The sequence below is a fragment of the Callithrix jacchus genome, chromosome 2 (assembly GCF_049354715.1).
Source record: "Callithrix jacchus isolate 240 chromosome 2, calJac240_pri, whole genome shotgun sequence".
NCBI classification, from domain to species: domain Eukaryota; kingdom Metazoa; phylum Chordata; class Mammalia; order Primates; family Cebidae; genus Callithrix; species Callithrix jacchus.
Genome location: NC_133503.1, coordinates 140982950 through 141000025, shown reverse-complemented (window position 1 = coordinate 141000025; position 17076 = coordinate 140982950). Strand labels below are relative to the sequence as shown.

At 40.0% G+C, this 17076-nt stretch overlaps 1 long non-coding RNA gene across 2 annotated transcripts in view; it reads right to left on the bottom strand.

Moving 5' to 3' along the window:
* LOC128931370 (uncharacterized) overlaps positions 1-17076 on the bottom strand; it is a 696873-nt gene that overhangs the window by 202134 nt on the left and 477663 nt on the right. For both annotated transcript variants that reach the window (XR_013532289.1, XR_013532290.1), the window contains exon 3: positions 888-969. This is a non-coding gene — a long non-coding RNA (uncharacterized LOC128931370). The remainder of the gene's footprint in view (positions 1-887; positions 970-17076) is intronic.

The following is a 17076-nucleotide window of genomic DNA, read 5'->3' as shown; positions in this document are numbered from 1 at the left end:
TTGTCTCTCCAGGGAGGGGGTGGGTATGGCTGTGGGTCTGTGGCTTTGGGGTCACTGGAGTGAGAGGTATGTGGGCCACTGAGCTCCCCTGGGTCATACCATTATTTAGAGTCCCTGTTTCTTTTGCTTTCTGTTCTTCCACATGGACCATACCCAGACCTTTTCTTACAGACAAAGAAAAATTAAAAAGTACCCACAAGGCCCAACCATGGCCAGTGAAATTTCATACTGCAATGCCGAATTAATTTTTAGAGTTCTTTTTTCTTTCCATTTGCCATTGCTCTCCTCTTGTCTGCCTACTAGTTTAAGAAAAAACAAGTATAACATTGCCCTAAAACACTAATGAGTAATTCTACTTTAAGGCAGCAGATTTGGCATTTAATAGCTAATCATTTCCTAATGGTACTGAAAGCTTTCAGGAGTTTCATCCACAGAACAACCTTAAAAGCAGAAACTCGTGCTAGGATCTTCATGGGCTGGAGTTCATGTGGGTGAAAGATGTGGACCTGCCCCCTGCCCCACCACGCCTTCCCTGACCTTGGGCTTTCTTTCTCTTCTTCATTGTCTCTACCTCTCACTCCAACCCTCCGCCTCTTCTCAAAGTCTTCCCCCAAGGCACCTGTTTCCTCTCCCTCCAACTCCCTGATGGCTTTTCTACCAGCTCCAGATCAAATGGATCACTCTTTCCTTCAGGTTCTTAAAACATCCATACTCAGTGTTGTCAAAATTATAATTTTAAACTTGGAAGGAAGCTGAGATGCCAGCCTCTTTATTTATAGAACAGGAAATCCAGTTATTGTGAGCTTAAGAGACTTTCTCAGTGTCACACAGCTAGTTTGCCAAAGGGACAAGAATCCAAGTCTCCTGGCAATGACTTGCCTTCTTACCTCCCCACACAAATGACTGCTAGAGCCAGGGATGTCTGTAGATCACCCAAGGCCATCACTCATGGCACATTTTGTCTGCGCCCTGCAAAGAAAAACAAATGGAGACAAGGGGGTCACTGCTTTCAGCAACATTCATTCTATTCCATTGTGAACCAGAGTTCAGCCTCTAACTGCAACCTTGGGACTGTCAGTACTTCCTTGTTCTGAGTGTCACCAGGAAGTTCTGTTATGACCCCACTGCTCACGCTCCCCACTTCTCCCTGTTTTGCACTACTTCACTGTTCAGGTTGCTGGCTGAGCCCCTCCGGTCACAGAGCACGCAAATATGTTCGCTAACACATTCAGAAGCCAAACACCACCACTTACAGTGATGCTAATTGGCACCAATGGCAATAAAGACAAACTATATGGCAAGATTTGGTATAAGGAGGAGGTCCAGATGACTTGGAATATATTCATGTTAATTTAATATTTTAAAAAATAAACACATAGGAAAGCTTCAAAATTACAAGAACTTTTCTTCCCCCTAAACGTTTTGGGAGTAAGTTGCTGACGCGACATACCACACCCCCAAATACTTTAGTTTGTAATACCTACAAATATTTTCCTACATAACCACGATACCAACGTCAACACTGAGGCATGTGCGTTGATACATTACTGCCATCTAATCCACAGACCCCATTCAAGTTTTGCCTGTTGTCCCGATAGTGTTCTTAATGGTAAAAGGATCCAGTTCAGGACGGTGTGCTACATTAAATTGTCATGTCTTTTAATCCCTATCAATCTGGCACAATTCGTCAGCCTTTCCTTGACCTTTGTGACTTTAAGAGTTTTGATTTTAAGATTACAAGCCAATTATTTTACAGACTATCCCTCAACTTCAGGTTCATCGGGTATTTCCTCACGATTATATCAGATTATATGCTTTGGCACAAACAATACAGAATTGATGCTCTCATTACATCCTATCAGATGACACATTAATATTGTCCCATTACTGGTGATATTTTTCTTAGCTACAGTAGCATGTCAGTAACAGAATAACACAGCATCGAAATCCATAAAGCAAAAGCCTAGAACATATGAAATAATGTACAGTAGAATGATAGTTTGGAAAAATGCTAATAAATTTTTGACAGATCAAGGGCAAAAAAGCAAATAAGGAGAAAGAGAATTTGATAAATATAATAGATATGGCTCATTTTATATCATTTGACTTCTGGATCCTATTGACAGATTATTGACATGCTTTATATCACAGAGAAAATAGCAATGTTTTCTGAGCAAGATATCTTATATTTTCTTTGAATAATAAAAGTATAAATATTTTAAGCTACTATTTGATTATTCAAAGGCACTTTTAAAGGTACCTCTTGGGACAAAGAAAATATCCAAACTATAATTAAACAATAGGAATAGCATTAGGAGAAACACTTAATGTAGATAACAGGGTGATGGATGCAGCAAACCACAATGGCACGTGTATACCTATGTAACAAACATACTTTAAGTTCTGGGGTACATGTGCAGAACATGCAGATTTGTTAAAAAAACGTTTAAAAAGTAAAATTTAAAATTTAAAAATAAAAAATAGAATATTTGGGAAACAATAATAATTAGGATATTATATTTTAAAATTTATAGTATGAAAACAATGTTGTAATCAGAAGCAAATCTATGATATTAAATGCATTTTTAAATAAAGGGAGAAGGGAAGATATATTAAGAATTCTCTGGACACATTATAAAGAAAGCCAAAATGCCAAAATAAAGAGAAAAGGATTAATTCAAAGAGAAGCAAAAACTAATAAACTGATATTGAGAGAAAAAAAGGATACATAAATATAAGGATAGGATAAATCTATAAGAACTAAAGTAGTGTAGTATTGCTTCAGAACTGTACAGGTAGATCAGCGAAATTACATAAAGTATTCAGAAATAGTGTTCATGCATAAGTACTTAATATATCAACAAGGTAGCATTTTATATCAATGAAGATGACTCTATTATTCAATAAATGATGCTGGACATAGATTAACCTCTGGGGGGAAAGGGGAGAAGCTAAATTTTTTACTTTATACCATATGTCCACAAAGTATAAAAGAATTAAAGAGTTCCTTGTAAAACTAAAATATTATTTCTAAATTTTGGGCAAAAAAATGACTATTATATCCCATAATGGAAACAATCTTCCTAAACAGCATCAAGTATAGACACTCTAAAGTAAAAAGATCAATACATTTCACTATATAACATTCAAATAATTGTAACACAAAATTAAAAGGAAAAGACAAATTAGAAATATTTGCATTATATAAAACAAAGAGAAGATTTCAATATATAAATAGCTTTTCTAGAGCAATTAAAATTAGAAAGACTTTACTTATTGGCAATATACTAAATCACATTAATAAGGAAAAAGACTGAAATTAAAATAAAGAGATAGAACTTTGTGTTTCTTACCCTGACAAAGATTCACAAAGATATTGTCTGCCCGGTGTTAGGCAGAAAGGACAAAGATACATTTCATATACTGCTGGTGGAAATATAAATTAGAACAGTCTTTTTGGAAGAAAAACTGACACTATGTATAAAAAATTTAATGTGCCTATTCCTCTCTAGAAACGTATTTTAAGGATATAATTATGAAGGTGAGCAAAGACGTATGTGCAAAATGTATAATTAGGAAAAATTAGAGACAACATAAATGTCCAACAGTAGGGGTTTGATTGAACAAATTGTGGTACAGGAAAAAGATGGAGTAATATTCAGCAATTAAAATCATTTTATAGAAAAATATATAATGCTAAATGGAAAAGGCAGGATATAATACAATATGATTCTTTAGTTTAAAAAGTATGTATACACACATGTATGATTTCTGCATATATGAAGAAAAAAGAGCTCTGAAAATGCATACCAAATGTTAACAGAGTAATAGCAGTTATCCCTGTTTGGGTAATTTTTGTCTTTTCATTGGTGATTTTTGGGTTTTCTCTGTTTGCTACAGTACACATGCATGTTTTAAAATCGGGGGGAAAATCCACTATTTTTAAAAGTGATTTGAGTCTTTTCATGACAGTTACTAAATTTTTTAGTTTGTTTCCAAAAGTTGCTGGTAATGAGCTTGGCTCCTAAGCCAGGTTTATTCAGCCTTCCTCGGCCTTACCCGATCCCTGCTCATCCACCCCACCATGCCTTGTATTGGCACAGGGCTCCTTTGTATATTTTTCCACAACCAACTCTTCCCTCAAGCTCTTTCTTGGATCCCTGAAGTAAGGAAAGGGCTGGAAAGTCCCACCAGGACTTGGGGTCTGAAAGCTGCTCCATTCCTCATCCCTAGATCCTGGAAGCAGCCTATACCCTCCAGCACAGCTCTCATCCCGCTTCACTCTCATCTCGCTCAGCTCTCATCCCACACAACTTTCCTGAGTCCCAACCAGCTCCAGGACAACAAGCACTTCTCAGTTTCCATGGAACAGAGGCCAAGCTGGGAGCACAGCATGGTCAGAACAAAGTGTCTGAGATACAGAGCAGAAGATGGCCTGTGGCAATTATTGTCACTGTGTGTCCAGGGCTCATAAGAACCCCATAGCAAGGCAGTGACTAACCAAAGCATCTGAGGCCAGCTTGGGATGATTTTTTCACAATCGGACAAGAGTCTCACTGCAATAACCTCAATTAGTTGTGCAGAACAAGGCTAAAAAGACATCAAGATTGTTCCCCCATGTGTGTAGCCTGGGCCAGCCTAGCTTCTCTGGGCTTCTGCAAGGAAAGAGAGAGAGGCTATGTAGTGTAGGTGGAGTGGGTTCCAGGCCACAAAGCTGTGTGATTTTGAAAGCCTCTCTTAGCCTCTAAATCCTTCTCCAACAGGCTTCTGTCAACTAAAATCACTTCTGTAGTGATTTAGAGACTTGCCCATTAGAAGACTTAACACAGTTAGTACTTAGCAGCCTGCATGAGTGGATTGATGCCTTCTCTCTGGAGAGCCCATTTGAATGGGCGGATGTATTTGTTTTGAGGAAGAGGTAGCAATGATGAAGGTTTTCTGAGTGAACAGATTTAGGAGGAAACCTGAGTGAAAAAGCAGCCATTTGGCTGGGAGCGGTAGCTTATATCTGCAATCCCAGCACTTTGGGAGGATGAGGAGGGCAGATCACGAGGTCAGGAATTCGAGACCAGCCTGGCCAACATGGTGAAACCCCATCTCTACTAAAAATACAAAAATTATCTGGGTGTGGTGGCAGGCACCTGTAATCCCAGCTACTCGGGAGGCTGAGGCCAGAGAATCTCTTGAAACTGGAAGGCAGAGGTTGCAATGAGCCGAGATTACACCATTGCACTCCAGACTGGGTGAAAGAGTGAAACTCTGTATCAAAAAAAAAAAAAGTAGCAATTGCAGGGCTCTAGGTGCAGCAAGTAAGACAGGAAAACAAAAAGAGGGAGTGTCTAAAGCAGGTGAATGGTGGTGGATACACAGTTTCCCCCATCTTTTGTCCTGTGCCAGTCTTTGGTTTGGAGTTTCTACCTGTCTCCCAGCACCTGTCTTGGTGGGATGGTATAAGGGGAGGAAGGGGCTTCTTGTTTCATTGGCATGTGAGTCAGGTTCAGGACTGTAGTACTCAGCTGAGATCCACCAAATCTCTGCTCTGTACTCAGGGTGATAGTTGGTATAGCTTGGTTACGTGGAAGAAAATTTAATATACAATCCATATGGGTTACCGTTCTAAAAGGTCAAATCATCTTTACATGTTGAGATCTGAAGCTTTTGCATAAGTGCTGTGCACTCAACTCTGTTCATGTCTCCTTTGCCATTCATCAGAACTTCCCTATGCGATGTCCTAGTTCTGCTGAAAGTACCCTTCTTCAGGGAGTGAAAGGTGGAGAGCGGCTGGTGTGATAGAGAAGCCAAAATTGTTGAACATCACCAGGTACCAATGTGTTGTCACATGATCATTGTAATATGTTCCTGACTTTAGTGGTCATATTATTTTTACCTAACCTAGTGGAGAAACGGACTTGGATCATAGCGCTTGGCAATGCGGAATTCATTTCACCCAGAAATAAAGAAGGCTCCCAAAGTAACTGTAGCTCATTCTTATCCTCCGAGAAGTCTCAGGGACTCCAGGCTACTCCAGACAAAGTACATTAGGAGCTATGGCCACATCTTCTCAACAGCACTCCAGAAAAAGTGCTTTTATTCAATATTCAATATAGTCAACTTACATTTCTTCCGTGAGTTTCTCCTCTTATTTGTCTATGTGAAGCTAAAAATACAGTACCCCTTTGAGGAAGCAATCTCAACACTCGTGTTCTACAACACATAATTTGGTAAAGGGGATCTTTCAGGAAACATCTCAAGGGACTTCAGTAATGTCCAGATGTCTTCCTCATCCTTTGCATGTTGTGCTAAATCATGTCAGAAATGAGGCTTGCTATATTGTTGTCATTTATTAATTAACAACTATTAAAACAGCAGTTGTATAGTTGATGCTATATCCATTTTAGAAAGAAATCATAGAGGTTGGTTCTGTCTGTATCTGGAGAAAATGGACAGATCTCTAACATATTATAAATTGGAGAAAGAATGGAAAGAGTGAGAAGACAGCAAAGCTAGAAGCCAGTCTCCTTCATCAAAGTAGCTTTGTTTTTGTCTTTTTTTCCCCTAGGAAAATAAGAATATTTTTTCCTTATAAATCACAATATTTTAGAGACTTTTTCATTTAAAAAATTAGAGGTTGTTACTAAATTAATTCTAAGTTTATATTCCTTGATGAGTTTAGACAGGTAAGGAAGATGGATATTTTCTCTAACTGACCACCGGGCTCAGTTATCCCACCCTCTGCTCCCCTGCCCCACCAGTACTCCCTTGTTTCATACAAGTCTCACATTTTTATGGGCTTTCACCTACTAAAGCAGGGCTTCTCTGCATGACAGCCATTACAGCCCTACAAACAGGGTTCTCCTCTCATGCAAATTATCTCTTGGATTACTGCATTTTTTTTCCATTTCTGTTTGTGGGGAGGAATTGTTCTTAAAAAATACAGTTCAATGTCTTGAGTCCATTGACACTGATTCTCTTTAGACAATCAGAATATCAGAATAATCAAAATCAGTAGTAACCACTGGCATAGGATAGATATAAAGATAGAATTGAGTTAAGATAAATAAACTCTTATATTTATAGTCAGCTGATTTTCAGCAATGATGCCAAGGAAATCTAACAGAAGAAACAATGGTATTTTTAGCAAACAATACTGAGAAAATTGCATCTCCACATGTAAAAAGGTAAACTCAGACCTCACATCATACACAAAAATTGGCTTAAAATGGATGAGAGACCTAAATGTAAAGCTAAAATACAAAGCTTTTAGGAGAAAATCTTCAAAACCTTAGGTTAAGCAAAGATTTCCTAAATTTATAACACCAACAGTTTGACTCATAAAAGAAAATCACTTTTATTTTGGACTTCATTAACTTCAACACTTTTGTACTTCAAAAGACATCATTAAGCAAAGGAAAAGACACACCACCAGCTGGGAGAAAATATTTGCACATTATATACCTGATAAAGGACTGTATCCTGAATATACAAAAATCTCTTACAATTCAATAAGATGACAACCCAATTAAAAATGGATTAAAGATAGGAATAAGCATTTTATATTAAAAAAATCTATGACTAGCTAATAAGCACTCAAAAAAAAAGATGGTTCACATCATTAGTTATTAGGGAAATGCAAATCAAAAGCATAAGGAGATTTATATCATATATACTAGAATGGCTGTAACAAAAAAGACATAATAGCCAACATTGTCCAAGATGTGGAGAAACAGGAACTTTTCAGTGCTGGTGGGAATGTAAATAGTATAGATGCTTTGGAAAAAAGTTTGATAATTTCTTAAATGTTAAACATAAATTTACCATATCACCAAGCAATTTCAGTCCTATGTATCTAACCAAGAGAAATGACAACGTATATCCACACAAAGATTTATCACACAAATGTTCATAGCAGCATGATTCATAAGAGCCTAAAAGTGGACATAATCCAAGTGTCCATAAACTGGTGAATAAATAAACTGTGTTATATACATACAATAGAATACTCTCAGCAATAAAGAATGAATTATTGATACATGCTACAACATTAATGAACCTCAAAAACATGATTTTAAGTGAAAGAAGCAAGACACAAAAGACTACATACTGAATGATTCCATTTATATGAAATGTGCAGAAAAGGTAAATCTACAGAAACAGAAGTGGATTAGTCATTGCCTGGGGCTAGGGATAGGAATAGGGATTAACTAAATAAATAGGAGGGATCTTGTTGGGGCGATGAAATATTTTAAAACTGGGTTATTGTGATGTTGCACAACTCAGTCAATCTACAAAAAAATAATTGACTTGTACACTCAAAGTAAGTGAATTTCATTATATGTAAATTACACCTCAATAAATTTGTTAAGTCAGTAGCTATCAAAAGAAACTCAATGATTGAAGATCTCAATTTCAATTTAAAATGTGTTTTATTATTTATTAACCTATTCTACTAAAAGAAAAAGAGGAGGATAGTTCTCTAAGTGTAAACAATATAATAAAGAATGTCTTTTCTGGAAGCATAAAATAGTTACACCTCACCAGACCCAAAAGGAAAGCTAGATTTCTTTTGCACTTTTTCTTTGTAGAAGGTATTCCATTTGAATAAAACTTGATCCTATCTCACAAAGAATTGGTCCTGAATCAGATATTTTTAAAGTCAGATGTTTGGACAGTTATCCATCATAGTTTCCCATATATAAGAAAATCTTTTTCCAAATGAAAGAAAAGGAAAGAAACAAAGGAAGAAAAGGTGGGGGTAAAGGGAGAAAGGGAGAGAGGAAGAAAGAAAAGCAAAAAAGCACGAAGAAGGAACAAAATATGTGAGATTTGGAACCTCAAGACAATCCTTAAGGTTGGAAACATTTCACAAAACTGATGAACCAAATTCCCACAGCTCCCAACTCGTAGAGAAAATTTTCAGGGAGAAGAACCCACTGCTATTCCCCTCCATTAGCCTTCCTGCTCCTTTATGCCCTGCAGTTGAATAAATACACAACATGCAAGTTATACAAGAAAGCACTAGCCAGCTGCCCATTAGTTTGATGAACTCTAAAGCCACTGAAGTAACCAAGTGCCTCACCCTCTGATAGCCAGAGCAATCTGCAAACCACTACCCACTTATGGAAGTCCTGATTCTGAGCAGAGTGTAGCCGTCCTGTGCCTTCAGTGTCTGAACCGCATGCAGATTATGCTTCAGACAGTGGTGTGATTTAACATTTCCTGTTTCATTTTTTCCTTTCGGCTGAGTGGTTGCTGATCCTTAGACAGTCAAAATTCTTCTAAAGAAGGTGTGTGAATTGTGAGGTTTCAGAACATGTATCTGCAAAACCAAAACCTATGGCTGCTTCTGTCCAGGGCTAGCCCAGAAATATGGGATGATAAGGCATGTCTGTGTTTAACTTAGGGTCAACTCCTGTGGCAGGATCCTCATCCATGCTGCTTTCTTTTGCATTCAGTTAGAAGAATTCAAGTCAGGCAGGACTTGCAGAGAAATACTGGGGAGATGACACAGGTCTAGTTCTCTTTTAAGATCTGGGATATTTTCTTTGGTAGGGCTGGAGAAAAGGTGTGAGAAATGAACCTCCTGCTGACACAAAGGAAAGGGTTCTGGTAACTGTTCATTTTACCCACAAAAGCTCTGAATGTCTGTGAGACAAAAGGTGGCTTGTTCCTTTGCAGACTCAGTGATACTATGGAATTGGCTGAGGTGGTTCCAACAGGTATTTGGCCAGTACAAATGCATGGGCTTGGAGAAGGGCTTGCCAAAACCTGTTAAGGTTTATAGAAGTCAAGCAGCCATGGAATGCCAGCTCTGATCATATTTCTCAAGTTTGGCTTAAGTTTTGTGCTTGCAGTTGACTAGCTTTTTTGTATTTTGATTTTCATTAACACAGAAGGCTTGCTGTTGGCAATCACGCCTTGGAACGTCCTTGCTACAGCTTAGCGTTTCAGCACATTTCGCCTTGCCTAATGATGGAGCTGTGGTTTGCCAGGAAGGTACTTTTAACGCTTTCTTCCTAGAACTAGGGAGAACTATCCCCATGCAAACCTCAGCTAGTTCAAACAAAGCTTCTGTAATGGCAAAGAGAGAGAAAAGCTGCTATAAATACATTTATAGGCTGCATAGGTGATTTACAACCCGCTTTATTAATCCTATAAAAAGGCACAGCTGAACGCCTTTAAGTTACATGCATACAGATGACTAATTAAATACACAGTTAAAAGTCTTGACCTAGCACAATTCTGACCATTAAAGAAACAAGTCTTGAATTTTCCTCTAGGCAAAAGTTTTTGGATGAATGTGTGGATGGAAGTGGGTGGGAGGAAGGTGGAGGGGGAAGTTGATGTGGATGACGGTGGCAGGTAGAGAGCAGAGGGAGGCAGTTTGTTTCTGCTGGCTCATGTTTTCCCATCTTCACTACACACATTGACGACAACGCAGCAGCCACATGAATGTCCCACACTGCCAGAGGCTGCTTCCTCTGACCTCTGACAATGACAAGGCCATGGTTAGCTTGCGTGAGGATAAATTCAGGTGCCTTTGGCAATGGAAAGAATAAGAGAATCCCAGCATTCATGCTGGGAAAGAGCTCAGCAGTTGATCCCCACCCTACCCCAAGCCTCCCCGACCCCTGCCCTTGGTTTGCACTCTCAGCAACTGAGATTCAGGGATGAGAGGTGATGTTTTTCCACTCCCAAGACCAGTTAAAAGGAAAATCAGGATGAGGACCCAGAAGCGACCTCTAGAACATTAACCTTTCAGAGACACCATTCATTGCTCAGACTATGTTGCCAGGAGACACAACATATTTAGATGGGTGGGGGGGCTGGGGGAGGAAGAGGGGATTAGTGGAAGGCGAGTCAGGTAGGATATGATTCCAAAACTGAAAATGTTTGCCAAACCATTTATCAGAAACATAAAAGGCTCTTTCAGCTTTCAGGTTCTTGGAAGGGTTTGGAAGAGGAGGGAGTGGCCTTTCCCATCAGGAGACAGGCCCCAACAATTCTTCCATCAGCTCAGTGGGATTTTCTTCGTTGACTGGCCCCCTCACAAAACATTTTTAGAGGCTCCCACATCAGACTTGTGAACGTGTGATATGATAATACTGGGTCAGAAAGATTGGGGAGTGTGCCTGGGGGGGGCGCCAAAGGCAGCCAATATTATTTCTCCTGCATTTAGTCCTGAGGTGACCCACAATGTCAAGGTCACCTCCATACCTCCAGGCTGCCCAAACAGGGATTGCTGCTGAGCATTTTTTTTTTCCATTGGAACAGCTCTACCTGCTTTGCTTGGCTCCCTTATAAGCCTGGGGCCATTTCCTCAGCTCCAAAATGGAGGACACATTTTCTTCCCTCTTTATATGTGAAGCATAGGCCTGGCCACTGCCTCTGCTTGGAAACATTGCCCTCACTGTCTTTCATTAATTTTCCACCCTCTTCACCAGCAAATTCTGATTCATTATTCAAGTTTCGGCTTAGATGTCACTTCCAATCAGGGAAGTGTTTCCGGATCCCAAGAACAGAAGGCCCTCTCCTCTGTTCCCGCAGAAGGCTGCACATACCCTGTCACGTAAAGCTCTCATCATACTGTCTTACAGTTGGGTTCAGGTTAATTTTTCTTGCCAGACCATAGACTCCATGGACACCACAGGCACATTGCTTTACTCACCATTGTGTCTCCAGCACACACTATGGTGCCTGACATACAGAGGGTTGATTGAACAAGGCAAATATTTGTTAAACACCCTCACCATCTCTCCATCATTTTCTACATCTGTAAACACTTTTATAGGATATAATTTTTTTGAGGTAGAATTTAAAAATTGGCCTGTCATTGTGGCTCACACCTATAATCCCAACACTTTGGGAAGCTGAGGCCAGAGGACTGCTTGAAGCCAGGACTTTGAGACCAGCCTGGGCAACATAGCAAGATCCTATCTCTATAAACAATTTAAAATTTACCAGGCATGATGGTATACACCAGTCATCCCAACTGCTTGGGAGGCTGAGGTGGCAGGATCACTTGAGCTGAGGAGTTTGAAGCTGCAGTAGCTATTACTGCACCACTGTACTACAGCCTGGGTGACAGAGTGAGACCCTATATCAAATATATATATTTCCATATATATATGTATAGATATTTGTATTTATTTATATATACATTATGTATTAAACATTATAAATTGAATGTATTTATATATTAAACATATATATTATATATAAGTATATATATTTATATATCATTTTACTCTAGACACAGGGATGTGGAAGAAAATTACCAAATATGAGGATTGAACTCATTTGATAGGACTGCCACAGATTGGGTGGCTTAAACAACAGAAATTGATGGTCCCACAGTTCTGTAAGTTAAAAGCCAAAATCAAGGTTGTTTTGGCTTTTAGGGAGCCAAAGGCAAAAGGAACAGGGTTGGTTCCTTCTGAAGCCTGTGAGAAAAGTATCTGCTCTGAGTCCTGTCTCCTTGGCTTGTAAATGTCTGGCTTCATGTTCACATGGGGTTGTCCCTGTATGCCTGTTTGTTATCAAATCTACCCCCTTTTTATAAGCCAGTTGCATTGGATTAAGACTGACTCTCATGACCTCATTTTAACTTACTTAGGTTCTGCAAAGACCTATCTCCAAATAAAGTCAGAGTTCAAGGTACCAGGAGTTAGGACTTCAACATATGAATTTTGGGGGACAGAATTCAACACATAACAGAAATAGTAAGTTATTACAACTCTACATGGCCAGTTGAAAGGCTAAAATCAAAACAAAATAAAAATGTCTCTTTTTCTGGAAATGATTTTCTCATAGGGCTTGGAAAGCCAGGCTGGGTAACATATTCTAGGGATGGAATTGTCTCCAGATTGGGCGGCTTAGGATTTATAAGACTCCCCAGCAGTGTGTTCTATCTGAATACAAGGTGTTCTAGAAATGCCTTGTATACAGAAACCCCCTTCTTTACCTGTCACAGTGAAAAACCATACTCGCTCTCCCCACCAGAGATTCCTATGATGATGACAAGAAGCAAAGGGAGACTGAGTTTCCTAAGCTCAGGATGGGAGTTTCCTAAGCTCGTGATGGGAGTTTCCATTCCTTGTTCTAAATTTGCACTACTATTCCCAGAATAGCTGTGAAATTAGAATTTGACCATAAGCCTGGTGAGTAATGAGTTCAGGTCACCTAGAGCTAAACTGAACCTCTGCTTGCTGTTCAGTGTTTCTTCTCCATGTCTCCTTCCCCTCACAGCAAGGCCAGAAACAGACATCTGTAAAGCAGTCTCCTGCTGCCTTCTGTTTCAATTTGCACTTGCTTAATTGTCAATGGTTTGAGCATCTTTCTATACGTTTATAAGGCTGTTGCATTTTCTCTTTTGTAAGTGCTCTTTATATATGAAGGAATGTTTCTCTCAATGTGACCTATTTTCTCCACGTTTCCAAGTTCCAGCTTTCTTTATGAATTTTGCCCTACCAAAATTTTAAATCCTTGTGTAGTTAAGTAACAAGTCTTTTGTTTTTTTATCTTTTACATTTCTTAAATGTTTTCCTCAGGAATTTCACTGATTCCCTGGTGGCATTCTGTCCCTGTCTCCTACACCAAGAATTGTCTATGTCTGACTTATTGACAAGTCCTGAGAAACTTCACAGGCTCAAGTGATAGGTTTTATGTTCTCAGGGGTGGCTTTGCAATACCCTGGATTAGACACCTTTAATACCATCAAATAACACTTCCATTACAGTGTTTATCATACTGTATATAATTATCTGAGTCGATATCTGTGTCTCCCACAAGACTGACCCTCAGTGAAGGCACAGATTGTGTCTCATGTACAATCTGTAGCCCTGAAGCCTATCAAAGTGACTGGCAAACAATGAGCATTCAATAAGTGTTCTCTTGAATGCCATCCCTCGGCCTCTCCTTCCCTTAGTTGGCTCTCACCCTTTAAATGCCATGTCCCGAATGCTATCGGGTTGTTCAGAGCTCAGCATCTGATAACATCATTAGCCATTGGTAACAGGGCATTATGACAGTCAAGTGTGACATCACTCCAAACACATTTTTATCATTAAAAAAGTATGAATCCTCTGGAGCCACTCAAATTCTATCTCTATGCCTATTCTGTTACATATATGACTGTGAACCAGATTAAATGACCTTTTTCACCCCAAACCTTGGCTCTTTCTTAAATGAATCTTTGTTTTTCTTAAGTTTTCTTGAGTTTTTCTTTGTTTTCTTAAGTTAATCTTCCCTCTGAGTGGTAAGTAAATAAACCAAATCAGTAACAGCCAATCAGTGGCTTCCATTTGGCTGTTACTGTTTATAAAAAGGAAAGCTTGACCTCTTTTGGGAAACTGATGCTATAAAAAAGATTTTAGACACCTTTTCATGTGGCCAATAAGTGGAATAATAATGGAACCTATTTCTCAGAGTATGCAGGTGGCAACCCCTATTCTTAGCCACTTCTTTTTCCACTCCACTTGCCACTGCTGACAAAAGAGAAGACATGTGCTTGTTAAACTACTTGAAAGCTAGGAAGCCAAATGTTGTGATTTTGTTGGAGGAAAAACCCAGCTTTATGTTTTTCAGTTCCACCTTAGCAAAGTTAGGGCTGGTACTCAGGACTGAGCGAACACATGAAGAGAGAGAATGGGAGGAATGAAGTGGGATGCGTCTGTCGAATCCTGCACAAGTCTGCTTTTGGATTTGCTATGAAAGTGACTCATTGCATAAACAATACAGCCACTGGAGGAGGCAGGCCTGTCAGATTTGATGGATGGCTGTGTATCTCTAGGTCTTCTACAGTTGTTGGGTGGATAGGCTTCAGGGCCAAGCAACCATATCAAATCTATCTTGAGTCAATATGAAATACGAGAACTCTTCCCACCAATGGTAAAAATAAGGCAATGATCCATGAATTTTGGGACTCTGTACCTACTCGACACACTGACCACAGCTTCACGTCTGACTTATCTGAGTGCCTGTGCTTTGCAAGGGGAATTCTGGAGAGTTGTTCTCCCTTTCACAGAGCAAGGTCAATCTCAGTTGGTTCCCAAACAGCAGAGGCTGGTCGGGAGAATGGATGTGATAGTTGTTTTTAGGAAAGAATGGATTTCTGGCAAATGTGAGTTTGAGAGGACAAATCCATGAGTTAGATACTGACCATTTTGCTTATTTAGCATGGCTCTAGCCCCTTGACCCATTTCTAGCAGAATCACTGCCAACAAAACAGTTCCTGGAGATCTCAAGCAAACAGAGCCGAGAACAATCTTCATGGACTGTTTGCAGATAAGAGGGCATGACCAGTGGTGAGCTGAGCTCTACCTCCACTCAGGCCTAAGGCATGCTAAGTCTGTTCTGACCTCCCAACTCCTAGAAAGCCTGAATCCTGGCTAGGAAAAGCACTAATTTTGACAGAGGAAATGTGATTGGGAGAACTCTGGAAAAGTCTTCTCAGTTCATTACATCTAAATATCTCTCCCACTTCTCATGGTCTCTGAAAGCACCATCACAAGACATTTCTTTGTATTAACACATGAAGGTATTTGGGAAAATACTGTCATAAGGGGTAAATATTAACCTTGATCCCCCATGCATACGTTAGTTCTAAATAGTTTATCACATTGCCCAGGTATTTTTAACTACCTCCAGGCTGGGAAAACAGAAGAAGTAAGTGTCGATGCCAAGTTTGGAATTGAAATTTTGAAAAACTAGTGCATAGACCAGTAGGGTGGCTTCTGATCAGGCCAATATCAATGGGTGAGCCTAAGAAGAGAAAAAAATGACATAAAGAAACAACTCAACATGGCAATGGAGATAAAAGAAGACTCAAGGTCGGGTTCAGTGACTCATGTCTTTAATCCCAGCACCTTGGGGGGCCAAGGTGGGCAGATCACTTGAGGTCAGGAGTTTGAAACCAACCTGGCCAACATGGTGAAACTGCATCTCTACAAAAATACAAAAATTAGCCAGGCATGGTGGTGTACACCTATAATCCCAGCTACTAAGGAGGCTGAAGCAGGAGAATCCCTTGAACCCAGGAGGCAGAGGTTACAGTGAGCCGAGATCACACCACTGCACTCCAGCATGGTGACAGAGCAAGACTCGAGATGAGTGGAATTAACATTCCCCAAGGCAGCCATGAACTGAAAGCTTTCCCAGCTGAATTGCCCATCAGTGGCAGGTAACTTTTCACTTCTACGATGTAGGCTTTCCTTCATTCATACACCCATTTAACAAGCATGTTCACAGTATAAGCCCCAAGAGAAGTATGTGAGGCAGAGCACACACAGCATGGTTCTGGCCTCCACAGAGGCTCCTTCAAGCTCCAGTCTTTTCCTAATGCTGGCTCCTCAGGTGTTCTTCATCATCTGGTCCTGCTTCTGCCTAGGTCACATAGCGCCTCTGAGCACACCCCTTTCTACTACAGTGTGAGAACATTTCTTGGGCAACAAGCCCTTTGCTGTTCAGGGATATGGCAAGTTCTATTTTACATGTCCCCTGAAGCTGTCCAGAGCTGAAGGATCACACCGCCCTGAGGCCTCTACCTCCAGTGTCTAACCACCTAGGCCAAATCCCAGGCCTCTCATCCAGACGTTAGCTCTGAAATTCACAAACTCATCTTCCTTCTTTGCCCAGGCTGGAGCCCAGCTCTCTCTTGCAGCCTCTTTTTCCTAGAGAATTAGACAGCTCTATTTCCTGTCCTGTTTCCAGGTCCTTTTCACTTTTGGCCTCATGTCAAAACTCTTCCATCAGCAATCACCTGCTCCGCTGATTTGGCTTGGACCTCCTGGCAGGATGTTGCCAAATGAACTTCTCCGGGCTGAACTGCCCTGAGGAACGTACCTACCTCCAAAGCATTGTCTCTGCCCTCTGTTCTCCCACCCTCTTTTCAATCGTATATTTACTTCTTCGACACACCTGACTCTTAAGGGTGTGGCTGGTTTGGACCCTTCTGATTCAGTGTCTAGCCAAGCAGGACTGGCCTCACTCAGAAGCTTTTTAGAAATATAGAACTCTAGGGCCACACTGGAGAACCATTTAATCAAAAAGTACATTTTAGCAGGTGATTAATATGCATAT